At 49.3% G+C, this 15858-nt stretch overlaps 1 protein-coding gene across 3 annotated transcripts in view; it reads right to left on the bottom strand.

The window, feature by feature from the left end:
* The window catches only part of PLCG2 (phospholipase C gamma 2), a 488855-nt gene that overhangs the window by 84485 nt on the left and 388512 nt on the right, over nucleotides 1-15858 (bottom strand). The gene's annotated exons all lie outside the window — the stretch shown is intronic.

Here is a 15858-nt window from a genome sequence, read left to right as displayed (position 1 = left end):
ATCTATATAAAGGTGAAACTTGATGTCAAAATTGGGCCAGTGGTCAATAATGAAAAGTGTACACAGGCAGCAAAACTAGAAGGTGGGTCATCAACGCTCAAGGATCCCCTAATAATAATTATTATTTTGAGAAGGAAGTGGAAGGATCTGATGGGAGGTAAATTGACCTACACGTTGCTTAGATTAAGACCACTAAATGCTGATTCAAGGAAGATCATCCTCCTACATGGACTCAGATCAATGCAAAGATAAACTCAATCATTGACTACCACTAGTAAGTCTTTCTGTGATTAAATATATTGCCAGTTATGGCATTGAACATCACACAGAGAGCGGCCATCTTCCTTAAAAAAACGTAGTTGAAACAAATACAACGATCTTTAAAACAGCCAACCTTTTTCTGGAAGACACCCAGGGAGATGGCCTAAAGAGTTTAGCTTGGAATGAACCAATCTCTCATGAGGCACTATAAAAAAGTAGCAAATAGGGCTATATGACTCCTGTATACAAATACGTGGCTGCGGGTAAAACTTGGTGACGGCACTAGGCTTTCTAGAAAAGTCTACTTTGACTCTGGCCCTAAACAAGGGTGCATGTTTGCCCCTTCTTATTTAACCTCTATATTTCTAATTTGTAGAGTGAACTTGATAAAGTTAATGCGGACACCCTGTAACTGATCACGTGCCATCTATCAAATTTACTTCATGAAGACTATTTGTTATACTATTAAGCACACAAGGAAATGCCTTTACTGACCACTGTACATGACTTTGCAACAAACAACGAACTGGTAGTCAAGTTTAAACAAGTATTGGCAATGCAATATGGCGTTGGTGTTGTAAATAGCAATATCTTTTACCCATGTGTTTTTGTTCTGAGTGTTGTGTGGCTCGATGTGGTGTACTGTAACTGTAATTGCATTTATATATAGCGCTAACAAGCCTAAGATGAGCCTGCAGTGTGCTTAGCAAAGCAGGACGTGTTTGTTATTCAAAAGGATGAAGGTGAGAGGGTATGCATCTTCCATTCGAGCAAGTGACACAGGCCAGCCAGAAAAAAAAACACATGCAAAACAACAACCAAACTGCCTGAAAACTAAAATCAACTACAACAGGGATGTAGGGGACTGAAAATCGTCTGAATCGATAAATTTACCGAATCGGTAAAGCTACCGAATCGGTAAACATTCCTAATCGGTAAATTTACCGAATCGGTAATTTTACCAAATTGCAACAGTTTGCGATTCGGTAAATTTACCCAATCGGCAATTTTTTTCCGAATCAGTGAATTTACCGATTCGGTAAATATACCGATTCGGAAATAAGAAGTGGAAAAATTGAATATTGAGATGTAGGTAAGCTCTTAAATACCGAATTTGCTTGAAATTCGGTATTTAAGAGTCTGTATTTACCATGGATTGAAATCAGGTGGTAACCAGGTGCAGCCTATAAAAAAGGACCCAAAATGCAATACTTTCTTCACAATGGCGGCATTCTATGTCATTAGGAGGCGGCTACGGCTACAGGAGGAAGGAGAGAGGGAATGGCTGAGACAGGAGCAGGTCTACAGACAGAGGATCACCTTGTTCATGCTCACAGAGCCAGAGATACACCAGAGGTACAGGTTGGACTCAGACACCATCTTGGACCTCATCAGGGACCTCCACCCACTGTTGGAGCACACTACCCCAAGGGCGCAGGCCATTCCACCCCACGTGCAGGTGCTGTGCAGCCTACACCTGCTTGCGTCTGGGAGTTACCAGAGTGTGGTTGCTGCAGTAGGTGGGGTGACCCAGAGCAGCCTGTCATGCTTTTTCAACAAATTCCTTGACGCCATGGTACAGAGGATGGACCAGTATATAACTTTCCCTGAAGCCCATGCTGAACTGCTGCAAACAAAAACTGACTTTTATCTGATGGCGCATTTCCCCAATATCATTGGCTGCATTGATGGCACCCACATTCCCATTTGTCCCCCTGCTGCCTCCGAATACATATATAGGAATAGAAAGTCCACCCACACCATCAATGTGCAGGTGATCTGCAATGCCAAGTGCGCCATCACTGACCTTGTGGCAAAATTTCCTTGGAGTACCCACGACTCCTTCATATTTCAAAACAGCTGTATCTATGCACGGCTGACAGCAGGGGAATTTGGTGAAGGATACCTGCTAGGTAAGACACAGTGTGCGACCCCATTAACACCTATTGCAGAAAGAAGTACATGTATGCATGTGAGTAATGTACTCCCATTTCCTGTTAGGGGACAGTGCATATGCCCTCCGCTCCTTCATCTTCACCCCCTACCTCAATCCCTCAACACCCAGCCAAAGGAGATATAACAGGGCCCACAAGAGCACAAGAAATATTGTGGAGCGTACCTTTGGTATATGGAAGAGCAGGTTCAGTTGCCTGCATAAGAGTGGAGGTGCCCGGCAGTATACCCCCATCACCTGCTGTAAAATCATTGCTGCCTGTGCCATGTTGCACAACCTTGCTGTGAAGAAGGGCACATAGGTGGAGTTGTCAGACTTTGAGGATCATGACGACGAGGTTGCTGTGCCTGAACCACAACTTGCTGGAGTGTCAACACCAAGTGATGGCAGATACAGGCGTGAGGAGATTACACACAACTATTTCTGAGTAAGTAATGAGACACAGACAGGTTGTGTATGAGACCAATGTATTTTAATGGTGCCACAACGTTTAAGCACATAAGTGCAACATAAAATAATATACACGTGGGGACTGTATGTCCCGGGTTACTTCATCCATGAACGGTAATGTCACTTTCTCCCTGAGCCACTTGGATGTTGTTCGCTTTCTTCAGCGTGCCCTGCAGCCTCAGCTTGGCGCCTGGTACTCCTCCGTGTCTCCACATTAGAGCTTCCGATGCTGCTCCGGCTACTTGTGTCTTCACCTTCTGCCACGTCCAGGGCAGGATTCTGTGCTGTGTGGGATATCAACATTGCCTCTAGAGCACTGCTCATTCTGGCCATGCCCCTGGTGACCTCAGTTGTATTCTGCGTCAATGCCTCCTGCATATTTATGCCTCTCCTGCATAGCAGGGATGTGGCAGTGGCCAAGCGATTGATGGCCGTATTCTGGGCACGGGCATCCCTGCGCTATGTGTGTGACACACTGTCAAGTTTAGAGCATAGCTGCGTTACTGATTTGCTCATCTGCTGCATCCCTGCTGCAATGTCCCTATTTGTTTGGGCTACTCCTTTATTCACCTCCACTATATCTCTCATGCCCTTCCCTATGTGCACATTCAGGGCTCTGAGTTGGCGTTGGCAGGCTTGGATTGATTTGCCCTGCATCCTTTGAATACGCACCATGCTCCCCTCCAGCCCACGGAACACAGTGCCCTCACCACGTCCACCTGCACTGCTGAGTCTGCGTTGTCTTCTGCGAGAAGGGCCCATCTCATTTGTGGACTACAGTGCTGCTGAACTCTCATCCACGGTGTCTGCAGCCTCCCCCTCACCTCTGCTGCCTCCATTGATAATAGTGGGGCCACGATACGCCTCCTGGCTGGTGGGGTTACAGGAGTTGACTGGAGCAGAGATGGTGAAATTTCTGGTGAGAATTGCAAGTGAGGGGATTGGGAAAGCTGTGGGGAGTGCAGCAATTCTGAGGTCAGTACAGTGTCAACTTCCAGGGACATACCAGTTGTGTCACCTTTGTCTTGCGAGACTTGCACTTGGCTTGGACCTACTTCCTCACTCTCCTCCCTCTCTGGTGCAGTCCCTTCTGTGTCAGTGGGTCGACTGCGTGATTTGGCCCCTAGGTATAAATGAGTGTATATTCACTAACTTGCTGATGTCTGCGCTGTTACACATGGTCTTACATTTGAGGACTACATTTCCCATAATGCATTGCTCCTGTATAGTGCTAGCAGTACTGGACTGGGGTTTGCTTGTCCACAAAGGGTAAAGGGAAGCAGGTTGGTATGGGGTGTCATGCTGCACATGCGTCTTACCTTTTTTTGTTGCACCTCTGGCTGAGCTGTCCACATCTCCCAGTCCGCAGACGCTGTCTGCCTCAATGGTTGAGGCCACCAACTCCTCCAGGTCAGTCAGGGGGGGGCTGGGTTCCTGCCTCCACTGGTTAGGCCTGCCTGCTTGTGGATTTCAGCCATTTTCCTCTTGGTGAGGCTCCTGAGATCATAGAATCTTTTTTTAAGGTCCTCAGTGTTCCTGGTTGTGACTCCCACAGCATTCACTTTCTCAACAATTGCCTGCCAGATTTTTCTTTTGGCAGACTCGGCAACAGTGAGGGATTGCCTGCCAAAAAGTTTGTTGTGCACCCTCACTACCTCCTCCACAAGTACCTGCAGCTCCATGCTGCTGAACTTTATTTTCCACTTCCTGTCTAGCTTTTGGCTTTCACTGCTGCTTGCCATTTTTCAGTTTGTAAAGTTACAAAAAACTCTCCCTGCTGCTCTGTGACTCTGCTCAGCTCTGACTGCCTCTCCAGAACCTTCTAATTAGTTGCAGCTGCCTGTGTAGCCACTTCCTGGTAGGGAGGGGGAGTGTGTTTGCACCTGATTGGCTGCCTTCATAGGTTTCACTTTTTTTTTTCTTTCCCGATTCAGTATTTACCGATTCGGTATTTACCGAATCGGTATTTCCCATTCAATCCTATGGCCAAAAAGGCCCATAGGAATGAATGGGGTATACCGATTCGGTAAATACCGATTCGGTAAATACCGAATCGGTAAATACCGAGTCTCCGATACCGAATTTTACTGAATCGGTAAATATTACCGATTTTTTTCCTACATTCCATTTACCGATTCTGAAATACCGATTCGGTAAAATTCGGTATTTTAGAATCGGTAAATGATATTTACCTACATCTGGCCCTTCGTGCACAGTGTCTTCAGCATTCACTCTAATGATGGCACCCTGTTCATCGACAAGGTAAGAGTGTCCATGTCAGTCTCCTCCATTCCTGGTTTACATTGCATAATGCAATAATCATATTCACACATGAGTATGAATGAATGAATGAATTCTTCTTTATTCGTTTTTCCCAAAATAGAAAAACCATAAAAGTACATTAAAATACAGATACAATTTCAAGTCATTTTCATTCATTCATTTGATAACTTTATTTCGGTCAAAGACCATAAAAGTGCAATAAGATATATACAGGCACGAAAATAAAACCATAAATACAATCAAGTTAAAAAGTTATTAAACATTGAGTTACCAAAGAGTAGAGGTACAATAGATAATTATGGGCCATTATTTCATACTGATGAAAACAGATCTTCTCCGCCACATGCCGTATAAGAAACGGGACACAGCAAAAAAAATGGGAGGGGCAGTGTCATAGGTTAAAACTCTTGAAGCTTGTGCACATTGTCTAAAACCCAGGTTTTTGCACAGTGGAAGGATCCAGCATTTCCGAATTCCACTGTATGCCGGGCATAAAAAAAAAGATATGTACAATGTCTTCCCTCCAGTAATTGCAAGCAGGGCAATTGGCCTCCATCGAATTCGACCATCTGGATGTTAGTGCCCCTATTGGTACGGAGCCATGCCTCAGTTGAGTATATAGTTTTCTTGCAAGTGGAGGCTGCACCAGGTCCAAAAACACCTCTGTCCTGGGATCAGCTTTCATCAATAAAAACTCTGTGGACAGCCTGCCCAGGGAGGTCGAGCGATGTAGGGTTTTAGAGTTATATAACCTTACAGCCGCCACTATTTGGGACCTTTGCGTCCTCGCGCAACTGTCTTCAGGTGCATCCCAAAGTTGTGGCATACGAATTTGGTGGAAGAAAGCCTTAACATGGACCAACCAGGGTATGTTCTTATGCTGTAACTGACCCCAAATTGCTGTGAACTCTGTTCTAAAAGGTACAAGCTCCGGCACAGACCAGAGCCTTCTCCAATAGAGCAGAGGTCGTGCAGCTGCCAGTTCATTGATGGATTCCAAGCCTAGGTCCAGGCGTAGTGGTATGAGGGGAGTACTTTGGGGAAGGGCAACCAGGTGTCGCATGAAGGCCTGTTCAACCTTAAGTAACTCGTGTACTTTCGTGTGACCCCAAAGTTCTGAAGCATACAAGGTTGCTGACCTGACCTGTGTTTTGTATATCTCAAGGGCAGGAGTGACAGGTTTAAAGATCGAAGTACTATGAAATCTACCTATGCCTCCCATAATCTGAGCCAATCTCAGAGATGATTTTGAGATTTGGTGATCCCAAGTGAAATGCTCAGTCAATGTGACCCCCAGGTATACAAGAGTCTTGACTCGCTCCAGGGGAGTTCCGTCCAGTGTGGGATTTGGGCGGGTGTGCCTCGGGGGATTGAAGATCATAAACTTGGTTTTCTCCAAGTTGACCTCCAGCCCCAGTGAGGCACAGAAGGACACAAACCCGTCCAGGACCCGCTGGATGCCCGTTGATGTCCGCGATAACAACAAAGTGTCATCCACGAACATCAGAGCGGGCACCCTACCAGTGGCCAGGCGAGGAGCATCGTTGTCCCTGACACCATTGAGTACATCAATCAGACCATTGACATACAGGCTAAAGAGGGTGGGGGCCAGTACACAGCCCTGGCGTACACCCTGGGTAACGGGGAAGCGGGCTGATAGTTCCCCGTTCCTCCCACACCTCACCTGTGCATAGTTCCCTGTGTGGAGTCTGATAAGGGCATCTAGTAAATAGGGGGGAAGACCAAGCTCCTCCAAGACCGACCAGAGCCTCTCCCTAGGAACCAGATCAAATGCGGCCCGCAGGTCCACAAAGACGAGGTAGAGGCTGCCACCCTCTACTCTTGCAGTTTTCCAGTGTAGGACCTGGAGTCGAAAGATCTGGTCCATGGTCGAGACCCCTGTTCTAAATCCGGCTTGAAGGGTGGTCAAGATTTTATTCTCCTCCATCCAGCCCAGTAATCTATCAAGTAGGATTCGCCCCATCAGCTTCTGGGTAGTGTCAATTAAGCTGATTGGTCTATAGTTAGAAGGGGCGAGCGGGCAACTCTTTTTAAAAATTGGAACGATCTCGGCTCCAAGCCAGGTCTCAGGCAATGAGGAACCTTGTAAGACCGCATTGAACAAGACCATCAGGTATGGGGCCCAGATTTTAGGTTGAGAGCGGAAAAGATCACCTGGGAGCCTGTCAAGACCGGGAGCTTTGTTCGGGAGCAATCTCTCGATTGCCGACTCAACTTCCTTAAGGGAGATGGGATCAAGCTTAGATGTGGTGATCCTCTCATGGACACCCGAGTGTCCCGTCTGGTCTCCGGGGCCCAAGGCCCCCGACAGTCTGTACTCGTGCGGGGAGTCTGGGGCCACGGAAACCCCAGAGGCTAGAAGGGTGTCCTGGGTTTTGCAAAAGGAAACCCCGGGACCCAAGGGCCCCGGCAGTCGATACTCGTGCGGGGGGTCTGGGGCCACGGGAGTCCCAAGCGAGGGCATTGTGTCTTGGTTTTTATTTTGGTTTTTAGGGGGGGAGCCCCGAGCCCCCAGACCCCCGGCAGTCTGTGCTCGTGCGGGGGGTCTGGGGCCGTGGCAGCCCCAGGGACTGGCATAGTGTCCTGACTTTTACAAAAGGAATCCCCGGGCCCCCAGACCCCCGGCAGTCTGTGCTCGTGCGGGAGGTCTGGGGTCGTGGAAACCATATGGATTAGCATAGTGTCCTGATTTTTGCTGGAGGAAGCCCCGGGCCCCGGAACCCCCGGCAGTCGGTGCTCGTGCCGGAGGTCCAGGACCGTGCAACTCCGAGAGGGCAAAATCACTCTAGGCAAGTTATCCCGACCTTGGCGCTCAAGTGTCCCCAGCTCAGGGATAGTGTAAAGTGACTTAAAATGCGTCTCCCAGACTATGGGAGCAATATTCGAGACCCCATCGTCTCGCTCGCCACCCGCCGAGGAGGCAATAAAGGCCCAAAAGGTCTTAGAGTCTTTTAGAAGGAGTGCCTGTCTCATCTCATCCCATCTAGATTCCTCCCACTCACTCTTGGCCCTGGGGAGTTCCTCCTTGTAAAGCAATCTTGTGGCTTGGATTTTTAGGGTGTCCTTAGATTTAATTGCTGTAAGAAGGTCTTTCTTGGATTTCTTACAGGCATGGTCGTGCCAAGGGTGTCATTTAATCCTACGCGACTTCATCCCACTAACTGGATAAAATACATCCCCTAGACTCAGAACTAACTTTCTGTGGGACTCAATAATCTGCCCATGGGAGATAGCGCTCCCCATATCACTTATAAGTGGGGTAGCGATCTGGTAGATTTCTGCAAGGCGGCTTGGAGAGTCCACACACGAAGGCCATTTAACCCTTCTCCTATTATTAGATATAGTATAAGATGGGACTACCATATTATTTCTAGGGTCAGGATTAGTTAGTCCAAATGATCCAGGCTTAAGCGTCAGGACCAGCGCGTTGTGGTCACTGTCGTGCCTAGGGATGACCCTAAAATCTTTAAGCCTTTCCCAATGTTTGGCTTCCAACATAAGATAGTCAATGGTGGAAGTACGATTAGACCGATTATATGTAGGTAGGCCCGAACTATCATTAACGGCCCTTCCATTACATGCCCGCAGGGACATTGCAAGGGTCAGGGATTTGATTTGTAGTACAAGCGGAGTCCAGGCCCTTACCGGGGCAATCCTTGAAGCAGGGATATTCCAGAGCAAATCAACCTCATCCTCATCACACAACTCAGATCCACCCAGGGGCTCAAACTGGCAATTGAAATCGCCACCAAGGATTATCGAAATTGTCGGGTCAAGTGTTTGGAGAAAAAGAGCGAGCGCTCTAATAGTGCTTGATTCTTTTCCATTCGCAGTGGGCCTTGAGTAAATATTTATTATGGCCACACGGGATTTATCTATGGTCTTTAGTACGACACATTGTATATCAAGTGATTTTGTATCCACCTGGGTAGCCTGTGCACCTAGGTGTATGCCTACCCATATGGATTGGCCGCCTGAAGGACGACCCTTCCCCCCAGAGACTGCATAGATGTCATAGGTGGCAAAACCGGGGCTAGCACTCTCCACTAGGGACCAGGTTTCCTGCATCAGGCAAATATCAAATGTGGCCAAGAAAGAAGACCACCCTGAATCGAGTAACTTACTCTTTAGCCCGGCTATATTCCATGAAAGGATTTTTATACTTCCTTCCATGGCCTCATTTGTACATTGAGCGTCCCCTTGTGCTAAAGGGAGTTCCTGACCCAATCTCTGCTCTGCATCTCATTTTCATTTTACACACCATTTTCCATAAAATCATTGGGGATACATAATCATCTTAATTACTACATAAAAAGGAAATCATCAATATCAAGATTAAGAAGGCTTCTAGCAAATTTTGTCTACATTGGAAGAGGTCATCACAAGTTTCTTCTGTGTTTAAAAATACATTTCAAGAAATTTACGACATGGTTAGAAACACATTCAGACTCTAAAAACTGCAGTCTCAGCATAGCTGGGCGACAGCGACTTATGCCCCACAGTTTTAACAACGGGATCAACCAGATCTTACGATGGCCATGATAGAACTTACAAAACAGGACAGTGTGTATGGTTGACTGTTCTGAAATTCCATCACAAGGGCAGAGTGTGAGAATAGGATCCCAAGTATTTTCCATTGGAAAAACGACAAGTCGATGGAAAATATTTAGCCTAAATCTCGTTAAAAAAAGCCGCTCAAATACTTTGAAATCATGTGTTAAATATGGCTGGATTAACAGGGTAGTCTGGGCCGCTATTGCATGTTGAACAGAAGCCTTCGTTGCTTCGCTTGTAATCTGAAGTTCTTCTAAGTGGCCCAGTGCCCTGTTTTTCAGGTCTTTCTGCGAGATTTCTCCAATTGACTCAGGTCTTTTATAATAGGATCTCAGCCCTAGATCAAATAAGAAGTTTCTCACATACAAAAGCCATTTATTTTTGAGTGAGTGATCTAGTGACATACAGTCTGTCATGATTTGCTTCGTTAACTGTTTTTTTTCTGACAACCAAATTCGTCGCCATAATAAAAGCGGTTGAATTTTTGCCAGGTCCACCAAGTAAGGAATCCCCAACCCGGTATGGCATGCAAACGTAGAGACACTTTTAGGGGCCGCTAATAAAAATCTTAAAAATATATTCTCTGCCACTTGCAAGGTGCCGATATTCGCATGCCCCCACACACCCGCCCCATACAAGGCTATTGCCTGACACTTTGCTTTGTAGATTTTTATCAATTCAACAGGGGTCCTTTTACCTAGCTTCTGGGAAAAATGTATGAGTGCTACAATGGCTCTCATGAGGAGGTGGTTTCTTGCTTCAACTGCGGATTTCCAGTTAAGTTTGTCATCAATAAAAATACCTAAATAGGGGTACTGGGCCGTAGTTTCTAATTTTTCTTTACCAAGAAATATATCTTTAACCCCTTTTCTCCCCGTGCCTGCTATCATTACATATGTCTTTTTTATGTTAATGTTTAGTTCTAAATTCCCCATAAAGTCAGCGTACCTGTCCAAGGCCTTCTGCAATTCGCGAGGAGTACGCGCCAGTATCACGGCGTCGTCCGCGTAGAGTAGAGCTGGAATTGGACGATTGTTTACTTTTGGTAGGTCCGGAGCCCCCCTCAACATAGCCACCTCCTAGTCATTGGTATATAGTGAAAACAAAAAGGGGGCCAGGACACAACCCTGGCGAACTCCACGCTCTACACCAAAGGACGCGGACAATTCACCTTTTACGCCAAATCGTACTCTCGCAGAGGCTTTCGAATATAGTTCCCTTAAGAAGTCTACAAGAGGAACATCAACTCCCATGTGTAACAGGACGGACCAAAGCTTCGCATGAGAGATGCAATCAAAAGCGGCAGACAAATCAACGTAAACCAGATAAAACCTGCCCTGCTTTGCGTGCACGTATTTACCCAGCAACATTGAAAGGTTCAGGGCTTGCTCCCTGGTACCAAAGCCCTCCCTGAACCCAAATTGGAGGATCCCATCATCGTCCGCCGACTGCTGGAGTCGCTCGAGCACCACTCTACCCACCACTTTGCCCACCGAATCCAGCAGTGAGATAGGTAATTGCAAACACAACAATGATGGACAGAATGTGGATCAATGTCACACATTCACCCCAGTCCAAAGATCTGGGCCCAAATCCATCGTTTTTCCACTCCACACCACCCTGGGTTAGACAATGGCGATATGCAAATCAGCGCTGACCCTGTGCCCCATGGGAACAGTCCAGTCCGAACTACAAAAGCCATGTCCTTCCCAGAACGGAATCAAGCATCCGAGGACCGGCCCGGTTTCGAGGTAACACCTATCATCAGCCCGGCTAGCTTGACTCCAGTGGTGTGGAGTGCCTGGGACTCACGTCTGAGCATCCCCAGTACACTTAGAGCGGTAATTGCAAACACAACAATGATGGACAGAATGTGGATCAATGTCACACATTCACCCCAGTCCAAAGATCTGGGCCCAAATCCATCGTTTTTCCACTCCACACCACCCTGGGTTAGACAATGGCGATACGCAAATCAGCGCTGACCCTGTGCCCCATGGGAACAGTCCAGTCCGAACTACAAAAGCCATGTCCTTCCCAGAACGGAATCAAGCATCCGAGGACCGGCCCGGTTTCGAGGTAACACCTCTCATCAGCCCGGCTAGCTTGACTCCAGTGGTGTGGAGTGCCTGGGATGGACAGAATGTGGATCAATGTCACACATTCACCCCAGTCCAAAGATCTGGGCCCAAATCCACATTCTGTCCATCATTGTTGTGTTTGCAGTTACCGCTCTAAGTGTACTGGGGATGCTCAGACGTGAGTCCCAGGCACTCCACACCACTGGAATCAAGCTAGCCGGGCTGAAGAGAGGTGTTACCTCGAAACCGGGCCGGTCCTCGGATGCTTGTTTCCGTTCTGGGAAGGACATGGCTTTTGTAGTTCGGACTGGACTGTTCCCATGGGGCACAGGGTCAGCGCTGATTTGCATATCGCCATTGTCTAACCCAGGGTGGTGTGGAGTGGAAAAACAATGGATTTGGGCCCAGATCTTTGGACTGGGGTGAATGTGTGACATTGATCCACATTCTGTCCATCATTGTTGTGTTTGCAGTTACCGCTCTAAGTGTACTGGGGATGCTCAGACGTGAGTCCCAGGCACTCCACACCACTGGAATCAAGCTAGCCGGGCTGAAGAGAGGTGTTACATCGAAACCGGTCCGGTCCTCGGATGCTTGTTTCCGTTCTGGGAAGGACATGGCTTTTGTAGTTCGGACTGGACTGTTCCCATGGGGCACAGGGTCAGCGCTGATTTGCATATCGCCATTGTCTAACCCAGGGTGGTGTGGAGTGGAAAAACGATGGATTTGGGCCCAGATCTTTGGACTGGGGTGAATGTGTGACATTGATCCACATTCTGTCCATCATTGTTGTGTTTGCAGTTAAAGCAGTGAGATAGGGCGATAGCAGAATACCTCCTGCCGATTCCCCTTTTTAAATATGGGGACCATGATGGACTTGGTCCAGGAGTCCAGCAGCCCTTTCTCCATGACTGCCTTAAACACCCTGGTCAGCAATGGGGCCCAAAGATCAGTGTTATATTTAAATAGGTCTACTGGGACCCCGTCAGGTCCTGGGGCTTTCCCGTTTTTACTGGCATTTAATGCCAATAATACCTCAGAAATGTCAAAATCTAACATAATGGGGTATGAAGTAGCAGGAAGGCTACTCATTATAGCTACGTCAGTTCCTATCTACAGCTACGTCAGTCTCCTCCATTCCTGGTTTACATTGCATAATGCAATAATCATATTCACACATGAGTATATATAATGCGGTTCATTAATAACTGTCTAAAGAGCCAGCACTGGGCTGTTCCAGATTTATGCGAAAAGATAAGCCCTTTTATGCCTGCTTTCTCTTTTCGTCTCACATTCTCCCGTTTTCACTCTCACATACCCCTTTCCCCATCAACAGTTCCATCCTTTTCTTTCTTCTCCCTCTTCTTTCTCCTGTTCCCTCCTTCCCTTTCCCGTTTTTTCTTCCCTCCCCTTCTTAATCAATCAATCAATCAGGGAATTTGTAAAGCGCACTGCTTACCCGTTAGGGTCTCAAGGCGCTGGGGGTGGGGGTGCTGCAGCTAGTGGTCGAAGAGCCAGGTTTTAAGCAATCTTCTGAATGCCGGGAGGTGTGCGGTCTGTCGTAGGAGGAGGGGGAGGGCATTCCAGGACTTGGTGGCGCGGTGGGAGAAGGATCTGACCCCAGAGATGGTTCTGTGGATGCGCAGGACGGCGGCCAGGGACAGGTCGGCGGAGCGGAGTTTCCTGTTGGGTACGTAGAAGGAGAGTCTGTCGTTGAGGTAGGCTGGGGACCAGTGTTGTGGAGTGCCTTGTGTGCGTGGATCATGAGTTTGAATGTGATTCTTTTGTCGACGGGGAGCCAGTGCAGTTCTCTCAGGTGCGGGGTGATGTGGTCCTGGCGTGGGACATTGAGGATCAGGCGTGCGAAGGGGTTCTGGATTCTTTGGAGTCTGTTGACGAGTTTGGACGGGGCTCCGGCGTAGAAGGCGTTTCCGTAGTCGAGTCGGCTGCTGACGAGGGCGTGTGTGGCGGTTTTCTGAGTGTCCGTCGGGATCCATCTGTAGATCTTGCGGAGCATGCGGAGGGTGTGGAAGAAGGATGAGGAGAGTGCGTTGACTTGGTTGGTCATGCTGAGCTTGGAGTCGAGGATGACCCCTAGGTTGCGTGCGTGGTTGGTTGGTGCTGGGGTGGTTCCCAGTGATGCTGGCCACCAGGAGTCGTCCCATGCTGAGGGATTGTGCCCACAATGAGGACCTCCGTCTTGTCCGTGTTCAGTTTGAGTCGGCTTGCCTCCATCCACTCGGCGACGGCCTTCATGCCCTGGTGTAGGTTGGATTTGGCGGTGAGGGGGTCTTTGGTGAGGGAGAGGATCTGTTGGGTGTCGTCGGCGTAGGAGATTATGTTGAGGTTGTGTAGTCTGGCGATGCGAGCGAGGGGGGCCATGTAGACGTTGAACAGAGTCGGGCTGAGTGAGGATCCTTGGGGGACGCTGCAGATGGTAGTGGTGGTTCCGGAGTGGAATTGGGGGAGGCGGACTCTCTGGGTTCTGTCGGAGAGGAAGGGGGGGAAGGGGGTGGTCCAGTCCAGGGCCTTCTCTCGGATCCCTGCATCGTAGAGGCGTGTGCGCAGTGTGTGGTGGCAGACGGTGTCAAAGGCGGCAGAGAGGTCCAGGAGGATGAGGGCCGCTGTCTCGCCGTTGTTGAGTAGGATTCTGATGTCATCTGTGGCGGCGATGAGGGCGGTCTCGGTGCTGTAGTTGCTGCGGAAGCCTGACTGGGAGGGGTCCAGGATGCTGTTGTCTTCTAGGTAGTGGGTGAGCTGGGTGCTGTCGATCTTTTCCATGACTTTCGCAGGGAGCGGAAGCAGGGAGATGGGCCGGAAGTTCTTGAGGTCCCTTGGGTCAGCCTTGGGTTTCTTCAGGAGGGCGTTGATCTCGGCGTGTTTCCAGCTCTTCGGAAGGTAGCGGTCTCGAAGGAGAGGTTGATAATGTTACGCAGGTGGGGTGCGATGATGCTGACGGCTTTGTTGGCGATGTGGTGGGGGAGCGGGTCAGACGGGGAGCCTGAGTGGATGGTGCTCATGGTCCTAGTGATGTCTTCGGTGCTCACGTAGGTCCAGGTGGTCAGGGGTTCGTGGTCGGTGGGGCTCGGGGTGTTCATCGTAGTGGGGTCCGTGGGGTACGTCCGGGGGGTGAAGCTGTTGTGGATGTCGGTGATCTTGCGGTGGAAGAAGGCAGCGAGGGTGTCGCACAAGGCTTGTGATGGCGGAATGTCGTTGGTGCAGGAGCTGGGAGTGGAGAGCTCTTTCACGATGTTGAATAGCTCTTTGCTGTTGTGTGCGTTGTTGTCGAGGCGGTCTTTGAATGAGTCTTTTTTGGTTGTCCTGATGATGTGGTTGTGTTTGCAGATGGCGTCTTTGTGGGCTGTGTGGTTGGCGGGTGTTCTGTCGTTGAGCCAGATGTTCTCCAGTTTCCGGCAGGTACGCTTGGAGGCTAGGAGCTCCGGGGTGAACCAGCTGGCTCTCTGGCTGGTGTCTCTGTCGGTGGGTTGTTTCATGGGTGCTACGGTGATGGCGCAGTCCTCCATCCAGAGTCTGAGGGTGCGGGCCACGTCCTCGGGGTCGGTGGGGCAGGTCGGTGGGTGGAGTGCGAGGTGTGCTTCTAGTCGTTCCTTGGTGACTTTTCCCCAGCGTCGGTGGGGGATCTGTAGAGTGCGGTGGTGGGAGACAGGTTTCTGGAAGTTGAAGTGGACGCAGTGGTGGTCGGTCCAGGTGAGCTCGGAAGTGTGGCTGAAGGCAACGTGGGGGCTGGCGGTGAGGATGGCGTCGAGCGTGTGACCGGCGTTGTGGGTCCGGGTAGTGACGATCTGTCTCAGTCCAAGGGTGGCGAGGTTGTCGATCAGGGTGGAGGAATTGCTGTCGTGGTTGTTTTCTAAGTGGTAGTTCAGGTCGCAGAGCAGGATGTAGTTGGTGGAGGTCAGGGCGTGCGTGCTGATGAAGTCGGCGATGGAGTTGCAGAATTGGGGACGTGGGCCTGGTGGTCTGTAGATGAGGGTGCCTCTGAGGGTGGTCTTGGGGTCGGTGTGGATCCTGAAGTACATGTGTTCGGCGGTGGCGAGGGTGTCGTCGGTGTCTGTGGAGACTTTGATGGTGTTCTTGTGGATTATGGGGATGCCTCCCCCGGCTCCATTGGTGCGGTCTCTGCACGAGATTTTGTATCCGTCGGGGATGGCCACTGCGATGTCTGGGATGGAGGCATCGTTCATTCAGGTCTCGGTCAAGAAGGCGACGTCTGGCGAGGTGGTGGTGAGTAGGTCC

This window comes from Lissotriton helveticus, chromosome 12 (genome assembly GCF_964261635.1).
Source record: "Lissotriton helveticus chromosome 12, aLisHel1.1, whole genome shotgun sequence".
NCBI lineage: Eukaryota > Metazoa > Chordata > Amphibia > Caudata > Salamandridae > Lissotriton > Lissotriton helveticus.
The sequence above is the reverse complement of the archived record's forward strand: the minus strand, read 5'-3'. Positions and strand labels throughout refer to the sequence as shown.